Consider the following 9,269-nt stretch of genomic DNA (forward strand, 5'->3'; position numbering starts at 1 on the left):
TCCCAGTTGAAGGAAGGTTAGTGAGTCCCTGGTGGGCAAAGAAAACACTTCAAAGATAACATAAAAATCAGTCTGTAGAAATTCAACATTACATCCAAAACCTGGGAAGACATTAGCACCTGGAGGAAATCTGTTCACGAGGGAACCGTGCAACATGGGAATGTCCTCTGCTGTAATCTAGAGCACAAGAGGCAGCTGTGAAAGTGGAGACGGAAGAAACCAAATAACTCAAACAAGAACCATAGTCACCACATATTCTTGTCCACACTGCATCAGAACATGTGGATCCCAGATTGGCCTCTACAGTCAACTGAGGACACATCAATAGACCATAAGACATAGGAGCAGACTTAGGCCATCTGGTTCATTGAGTCTACTCCATCATTCAATCATGGCTGATCCTTTTCTTTTCTCCTCCTCGTCCCCAGTTCCCGGCCTTCTCCCCGTAACCTTTGATGTCATGTCCAATCAAGAACCTATCAATCTTTACCTGAAATACACCCAACAACCTGTCGTCCACAGCTGCATGTGGCAACAAATTCCACAAATTCACCACCCTTTGGTTAAAGAAATTTCTCTGCATCTCTGTTTTGAAAGGGCGCCCCTCTGCCCTCTTGTCCTAGACTCTCCCACCATGGGAAACATCCTTTCCACATCTACTCTGTCTAGGCCTTTCAACATTCAAAAGGTTTCAATGAGATTCCCCCTCATCCTTCTGAATCCCAGTGAGTACAGACCCAGAGCCATCAAACGTTCCTCATATGATAACCCTTTCATTCCCGGAAACATCCTTGTAAACCTCCTCTGGACCCTCTCCAATGCCAGCACATCTTTTCTAAGATGAGGGGCCCAAAACTCTTCACAATACTCAAGGTGAGGCCTCACCAGTGCTTTTTAAAGCCTCAGCATCACATCCCTGCTCTTGTATTCTAGACCTCTTGAAACAAATGCTAACATTGTATTTGCCTTCCTCACCACAGACTCAACCTGCAAGTTAACCTTTAGGGTGTTCTGCACAAGAATTCCTAAGTCTCTTTGCATCTCAGATTTTTGGATTTTCTTCCCGTTTAGAAAATAGTCCACACATTTATTTCTACTAACAAAGTGCATGACCATGCATTTTCCAACACTGTATTTCATTTGCCACTTTTTTGTCCATTCTTCTAATCTGTCTTAAGTCCTTCTGTATCCACCCTGTTTCCTCAACACTACCTGCCCCTCCACCAATCTTCATATCATCTGCAAACTTGACAGCAAAGCCATCTATTCCATCATCTGACGAAGGGTCTCGGCCTGAAACGTTGACCGCTCATTTTAACGGATGCTGCCCGACCTGCTGAGTTCATCCAGCTTGTTTGTACGTGTCCCCATAACATTTGATACCCTGATTAGAACCATAGAAAACCTACAGCACAATACAGGCCCTTCGGCCCACAAAGCTGTGCCAAACATGTTCTTACCTTAGAACTACCTAGGCTTTACCCATAGCCCTCTATTTTTCTAAGTTCCATGTAGCCATCCAGGAGTCTCTTAAAAGACCCTATCATTTCCACCTCCACCACCACCGTCGGCACCCGAATCCACATACTCCCCACTCTCTGCGTAAAAAACTTACCCCTGACATCTCCTCTGTACCTACTTCCAAACACCTTAAAACTATGTCCTTTCATGCTAGCCATTTCAACCCTGAGAAAAAGCCTCTGACTATCCACACGATCAATGCCTCTCATTATCTTGTACACCTCTATCAGGTCACCTCTCATCCTCTGTCGCTCCAAGGAGAAAAGGCAGAGTTCACTCAACCTATTCTCTTAACGCATGCTCCCCAATCCAGGCAACATCCTTGTAAATCTCCTCTACACCTTTTCTATGGTTTCCATGTCCTTCCTGTAGTGAGCCGACCAGAATTGAGCACAGTACAAGTGGGGTCTGAATAATCAAGAACCTATTGACCTCCAACTTAAAGATATCCAATACCTTGGCCTGCACAGCGGTCTGTGGCAATCAGTTCCACAGATTCACCATCCTCTGGCTAAAGCAATCTTTCCTCATCTCTGTTTGTTCTAAGTGGGTGTCCCTCAATTCTGAGCTGTGTCCTCAGGTCTTAGACTTCTTCACTTATAGGAAAGATCATCCTCTCTATCTAGACCTTTCAATATTTGACATGTTTTATATTATTAGCTGCCTTATCTTCATATTTCATCTTTTCTCTCTCTTTATGGCTTTTTTAAAAACTTCCCTTCTGTTGGTTTTTAAAGCTTCCCAATCCTCTTAAGTTCTGACTAACTTTTGCATTCTTATACAGTGTGCCCTCTCCTTTCCTTTTATGCTATCTTTGACTTCCCTTGTCAGCCACAGTTGCTTCATCCTCCCTTTAGAATACTTCTTCATCTTTGGGATGTATTTTTCCTGTGCTTTACGAATTGCTCCCAGAAACACCAGCCATTGCTCTCTGCTGTCATCCCTGCTAGTGTCTCCTTCTAATCAACTCTGGCAGCTCATCTCTCAGGCCACTGTAATTCTCTTTACTCCACTGTTGCTTATTTATTGAGACACATATCTGATTTCAGCTTCTTCTCAAACTGTAGGGTAAAATCCATCATATTATGATCATTGTCTCCTAAGGGTTCCTTTACCTTTAGCTCCCTAATCGAATCCAGGTCAGTACATAACGCCTAAGCCAGAATTGCCAGTCCCCTAGTGGGCTCAACCACAGGCTGCTCTAAAATGCCATCTCATGGAATTTGTAGAATGCCTCTACTTTGGCGATTCAGCACCAACCAGGTTTTCCCAATCTACCTGCATATTGAAATCCACCATGATTATCGCAACATTGCCCTTTTTTCCATCTCCTGTTGTAACTTGTATCCCATTTCTTGATTACTGTTATGAGGCCGGTATATAACTTCCGTTGGCGTCTTTTTAACCTTGCAGTTTCTTAACTCTATCCACAATGATTCTACATCTTCTGATTCTATGTCATGTCTTTCTAAGGATTTGATTTCATTGTTTACCAACAGAGCCACCCCACCTCCTCTGCCTACCTGCCTGTCCTTTCAATACAATGTGTATCCTTGAATGAAAAGCTCCCGATTATAATCTTTGAGCCCTGACTCAGTGATATATTATACCTGCCAGTCCCTGCTGTACTATAAGATCATCTACCTTATTCTGTATACAATGTACATTCAAATATAACATCTTCAGTCATATCTACATCTGTTTTTTTCTAAATTTTAGCCCACTGCTATACTTCAACTCATCCCACTGACTGCAATTTTGTCCTATTAACTGCCCGTCCTTCGAGACAATCTCACCACACACTACATCTATTTGTATACTAGCTGCCCCATCCTCAGCCCTATCACTCCATTTCCCACCCCCTACCAAGTTAGTTTAAACCCTCCCCATATCTCTACCTAGATGTCCCCTTAGGAGAACATCATATTCGATTCAAGTGATCACCCTACTTCCAATATTCACGAGTCTAACACTCTCCAGTGTATCTGCTTCAACCACTCTGTGTGCCAAAATAAAACTTGCTTCAGTCATCTCCCTTAAACATTCACTCTCTTACATGTCCTCTGGTATTTGAAGCGAACATGTAAACTCCATCAGTGTGTCTTCAACAGGAGCAAATACATCTGTTTCAGTGTCGATTTGTTCTTCTGATTGAGATGAATGCTAGCACTGCGAGTGATTCGGAGACTTGACTGAACAGATGACATCTAATGGTTTCCACTGTTCCTCAAGCCACAGGTTCTGGCAATTAGCAGCTGTTTCATAGAACATTGAACGTAGGACAGGATTGCACAGGAACAGGCCCTTCTGCCCACAATGTTGTGCTGAACCAGTTAAATCAGTAATCAGATGGCCAACTCATGGAAATAGTTCTATGGAAAGCACAGAACGACTTGGGACAAAGAACCTGGAGTAAAACAACCATGTCCATTATGGGCCAAATGAAGAAATGTATTTGACTTCCTCAGCACAATGCTGACACTGGAAGCTAGATGAATTCCTGCAGTTATTTCCTTACTGCTGCAATGTACGGGGAATCTATTTGGGCACTAGACGTGAGTCTGGAAAATCCCAGATATCTTGGCTCTTTGTTTGGATTCAACTGAGCTGAGACTTCTTTTTTGTCAATTTTTTATTTAAAGTTTATTTCTCTTTGGTTCAAAAGGCAATGTTTTGTATCTTGAGTGCAGAGCACGTACAGTGAATTCACATGGCTCTGCTTTCATCTACAACTTCATAGACTTGACCACTTAATTTGAATTGACACTCCCATTACAGGACTGAGGAAGTTCTGTACTACATAGATGCACTGCTCACTTAAATATTCTCACGAGATCCTTGTCACCATCTGGATGGAAATTAGAATTCTCCTCCTACTTCTTATTAGTATTTACATTTCACCAAGTACTTTTTAATCATAAAAGACTTTACTTGGCCATTTATTATGCAGAAAGTTGCTCTGTTTCCTGCATTATGATAGAAGATACTTGTTTTTTACCCTGAGATATTTTATTGGTTTTAAAACTTTCAGGCAGCCTGCAATTATAAAGTATAAAAACAGGTACCGCAGGACATTTCCAGTAATTCTCGTTCAAGTTCAAGTTTATTGTCATCTGACTAAATGAAACAACATTCCTCTGGACCACGGTGCACCCACAAAGTGTATCTCACACACAGTACATAAACTAAAATATTATACTATAAATATGTTAATAAAGTATAATTCAAGATGCACAACACAGGTAAACAGTACAGAAAACAGCTGGCTGTCTTAGTGACGAGACCTCGGTGCTGGCAGGGTATTCATGAGTCTCACAGCCCGAGGGAAGCATCTGTTACCCAGCCATGCAGTGTTGGTCCTGATGCAGTAGAGGAGAGCTTGCGCTGTGTTCTTTGAACATAGAACAGTCCAGCCAGCCAACAATGTTGTACCAAATTAGCCAGAAAGCAAAGAAAGAAAGGGATGGAGGGAGAAGATTGGGGCTGAAAAGAAAATTGGATCGCATGATGAAATGGCCAGAGCAGACTCAATGGAGCAAATGGCCTAATTCTGCTCCTGTATCCGATGGTCTTGTGGTCTAAACCAGTCCCTTCCAAACTTCTTTAGCCCAGTGCCCCCCGAACCACTTTCATATTTGCCAACACCCCCCTAAAGCACCTTCATACTTGCCAATGCTCCTCTTAGGCACAATATACTTACTGGGGCCCCTGTAATGTAAAAACATTTCGACATTATGCTAATATGACAAAAATGATTCTGCTTTAAATTTTTATTTGTCTTTAAACCTAGCTTACACAGTACCTGTGCTCTGTACAGAAACGTTGTTGTCAATGTGATCCTTGAGCTTGATGGCTTTGAGCAAGAGTTGAAATATCTGGTTCAAATTGTGACAGTTGTTGCCACATGTGACGATGTCTAAGCAGTTTCTCTTTTTGTGAGTGTGTGGTTCACTGCACAGAAGCCTCTTTCAACAAGGTAGGAGGATGGAAAGGCAATGAAGAGCATTTTGGCTCTTCTCCAAAGACCAGGAAACTTCAATGACAGTGTAGCCACATACCACAAAAGCTGACATTTTTGAAAAGCATTTTGCTTCTTCATCATTCTGAATTTCGATAATTTCTTCTTGCAAGCTCTTTTCCTGTTCTTCCACCTTGCAAAGAAATGGGTTAATTACCCAGTCCAGATTTCCAGGTTGTTCAAATCATTGAATCAATTCCAAAAATCCTTCTTCAGTGATTGCAGGTGTAAGCAGCACTCTTGCAAATCACCATCTGTGAAAGAGAGTGCCATACTTTCCATGCAGGAAACTGTGAGAACATTCTTCTCCTAATATTTTGCTTATATAGTTCCAATTTTCAGATAAAAATAGACACTGCACATTTGGCCGGATTAAATTGAAATTCTCAGTCTGCAGTTTCATATTTAGAATATTCATTTGTCATACAGAGTGGCTAGGTGTACACATCTCCACATAGAAGTTCAATCTTGTTTCCCAAGCTTTTGTCGACCTTGAGCAAAAATTCAACAACAGTGTCAAAAAGATCAAAGAAACATTTCAAGCAGCAGTCTTTCAACAGCCAATGCACTTCAGTGTGAAGAAGCAAGCGTTCAAACTCTTCATTGTTACCTTTGTATAACTGGTGAAATATTCTATCTAATGGACGAAATTTAATTTCGTTGATAGCAGATATTACAGGAATTATGCTTGAAAAATGTCACTGGCTGAGGGTTTTGGCTGCAAGATGTTGGTGGATTGCAAACAGATGGAATTTCTTTTTCCATAAATGCCACTAAACCAACACGGCAACCTGTAAATATCTGGTGCTCCGCCTGTTGCACAAGAAATCACGTTCCTAATTGGAATACTTTTATCCTGAGTATACATTTTGAGTTTGTTGTAGGTTGATTCTCCTTTGATATTTGTTTTAAAATTTTTACAAAAGAAAATCTCTTCAAAAAATTTTCCATTTTTTGATATATGCCATTAGCAATGTCTCATTGTCTCACACAGTTGATCTTCCAGCTGTATCCCAAATTCTGTTTTTTGTAGCTCTGTGCATAGTTGTTCTCAATGTCTTCACTCATTTCGTCAATACAATGAGCTATATCGTTATTACTCAGAGGAATTGATTTTAAAATACTGGTATCTATTTTGAGAAAAGTGGTGAGCACTTCTGATACAGCAGGCGTTATTAATCTCTCACCAATTGTTTGAGATTTTCCACACTTTGCTATAATTTTGGAAATGTTATAAGAAGCAATGAGACAACTATCAAGGTCATTTTTAGCTTTCTTGGCAAATGACTTGAGTGTGCAATGCTTTTCAAATGCCTCTTTCATCTTCTGGAACTCAGTAATACCATAAGTAGCCTTTTCAGGCTGTCTTTTACAGAAGTGTTCCTGAAATCTTGATGAAATCATGGCTTCTTTAGACAGTACAATATTATAAATAAGACATATGGGTGCCGCAGATCTGATAGGAATGGAATAAAACCATACTCCAGGTATGTAACCTTGTATTGACACACTTTCTATAGTCTCTATTTCTTAGCAGAATTAGAATACAGGCTTCACCACCTTCAGACTCAGAGATCATGCCGTACATATTTATCCATCATTAGCTGAATTAAAATAAAAGATTAACGCAAATTGGGAAAGCCTATCGGATGTTGACAATGGGAGTAAGTTAACATGGATGGAACGATGGTAGTGGCACACAAAGGAATGTCGAGGCGAAGATGAAGATGATCACAACAGTGAAAATTATGTCGACAAGGATTCAGATCGGAATCTGAATGTTAGTTGGGATAGAGCTGGTGCTCAGCAAGCTACCTTTATACTATTCCAGTTGGTGTGATTGACCAATCACATGAAGTCTCATAATCCCCAAAGATGGTTCTTGACCGCACATATGAAGCTGAGGTCACTGTGAGCACCCCAAGAGGAATCCTCGGGGTCGGCAGGTTCACTGATTGTTTCTATTTCACTGTTTGGTTTCGACCAGCGCTGTATCATTGTACGACCTGTTTTCTGTAGATCTGTACAGAAAGTTGAGAGGGTGTACTTGACTTACCAACTGTTAAATTGCATGAACTCATTCCATGCCACGAGTCAAAGGGAACTATTGGGCACCCTGTTTGCTAATTTATGCATCACTAATGATGTCTGTTTGGTTGGTAAGGTCCCTTGAGATTACAGAGTTTCAGACGTGTTGTGATGAGTGCTGAGCTATGGTTCTTCCCGTGTTCCAGTACATCATCCTTTTTTGGAGAAGTGCCTGCTCTAATAACGGTTGGTCAGGTCTTCTGCCTCTAGTTAGGATGCCACTTGCTGTTCCCCAGGGATCCTGAATGCCCCCTGATGACATCTATTTACCTTACTGCCCCCTTACCACCCCCATTGGGAATCACTGGTCTAAACTAATCCCTTCTGCTGACACAATGTCCATGTCCTTCCAGTTTGCTCCTTTTCAAACATCTCTATCTGCCTTCACCAACGTTCCAGACACCCACAACTCTCTATGCAAACAACACTTGCTCCTCACATCTCCTTTGAAATTACCCCTTGCACCTTAAATGTGTTACCCTCTACCCTGGGTAAAGTATACTGTCTGGCTATCTATGTCTCCTATAATCATATAAACCTCTATCAGATTGGTCTATTTTTAAAACTATCAAAACCACATCAGAATGTGATTTAGATGTCATAAAACTTGTTTTTATGGCAGCAGTGGAGTTGCAAAGATATAAAATTACTGCAAGTTATAAAATAAATCAATAGTGCAAAATAAAGGAAGAGTGAGGTAGTATTCAGGGGTTCATGGATCCTTAAGAAATATGTTGCTCCTGAATTGGTAGTGTGAGCTCTCGATCTCCTGTACCTCCCTCCTGATGGTAGTAACGAGAAGAGGGCATGTCCAACCAGTTGAAGGTCCTTGATAATGGATGCCATCTTATTGAGGCACCACCTTTGGAAGATGTCCTTGATGTTAGACGATAAGACTTAGGAGCAGAATTTGGCCATTCAGCCCATCGAGTCAGGTCAACCATCCAATCATGATGGGTTTATTTTACCTCTCAACTACATTTTCCTGTCTTCTCCCGAAGGCCCTGACTAATCAAGAACCTATCAGCTTGTTGGAGAGATGGAGCTGGCTGAGCTCCTTTGCAGCCTCTTGTGATCCTGGGCATTGGATCCTCCATTCCAGTCGGGATGCACTCCAAGCCACATCTGCAGAAAGAGTCTTTGGCAACGTACTCAATCTCAACCTCCTAAAGAAGTACAGCAGCTGGTGTGCCTTCTTTGTGATTTCTTTTGCAAACTCCGTGACACCAGCCCGTCCACTTTCAGATCCCTTTGGAACATTCTCCCGAGCAGCAGCTGCCATCTCTCCAGCTGCCAAGTGGCTCTCTATCACCATCTAGCGGCCTGTGGGAGATGGACAACTAAGTGCGGGCTGAATCGGCTGGGTATCTTTTCCTTCGACCACCTGACCAACTTCAGGATCGTGGATAGAGTGGGTAATAGGAAATTGCCCTCTAATAAAACAATGTCTGAACTAGAGGGCACCTGAGCATGGACTTCTTCACCCAGAGGATAGTTAAAATCTGGAACACATTGCCTGATCAGGTGGCAGAGGTGGATAGTCACACAATATTTAAAAAGCATGAGCACTTGAAGCAACAAAGCACAGAAAGCCAAGTGCAGGCAAAGGGGACTGGTGTAGGTAGGTACTTGATGGCCACCA

Source organism: Hemitrygon akajei, chromosome 6 (genome assembly GCF_048418815.1).
Source record: "Hemitrygon akajei chromosome 6, sHemAka1.3, whole genome shotgun sequence".
NCBI lineage: Eukaryota > Metazoa > Chordata > Chondrichthyes > Myliobatiformes > Dasyatidae > Hemitrygon > Hemitrygon akajei.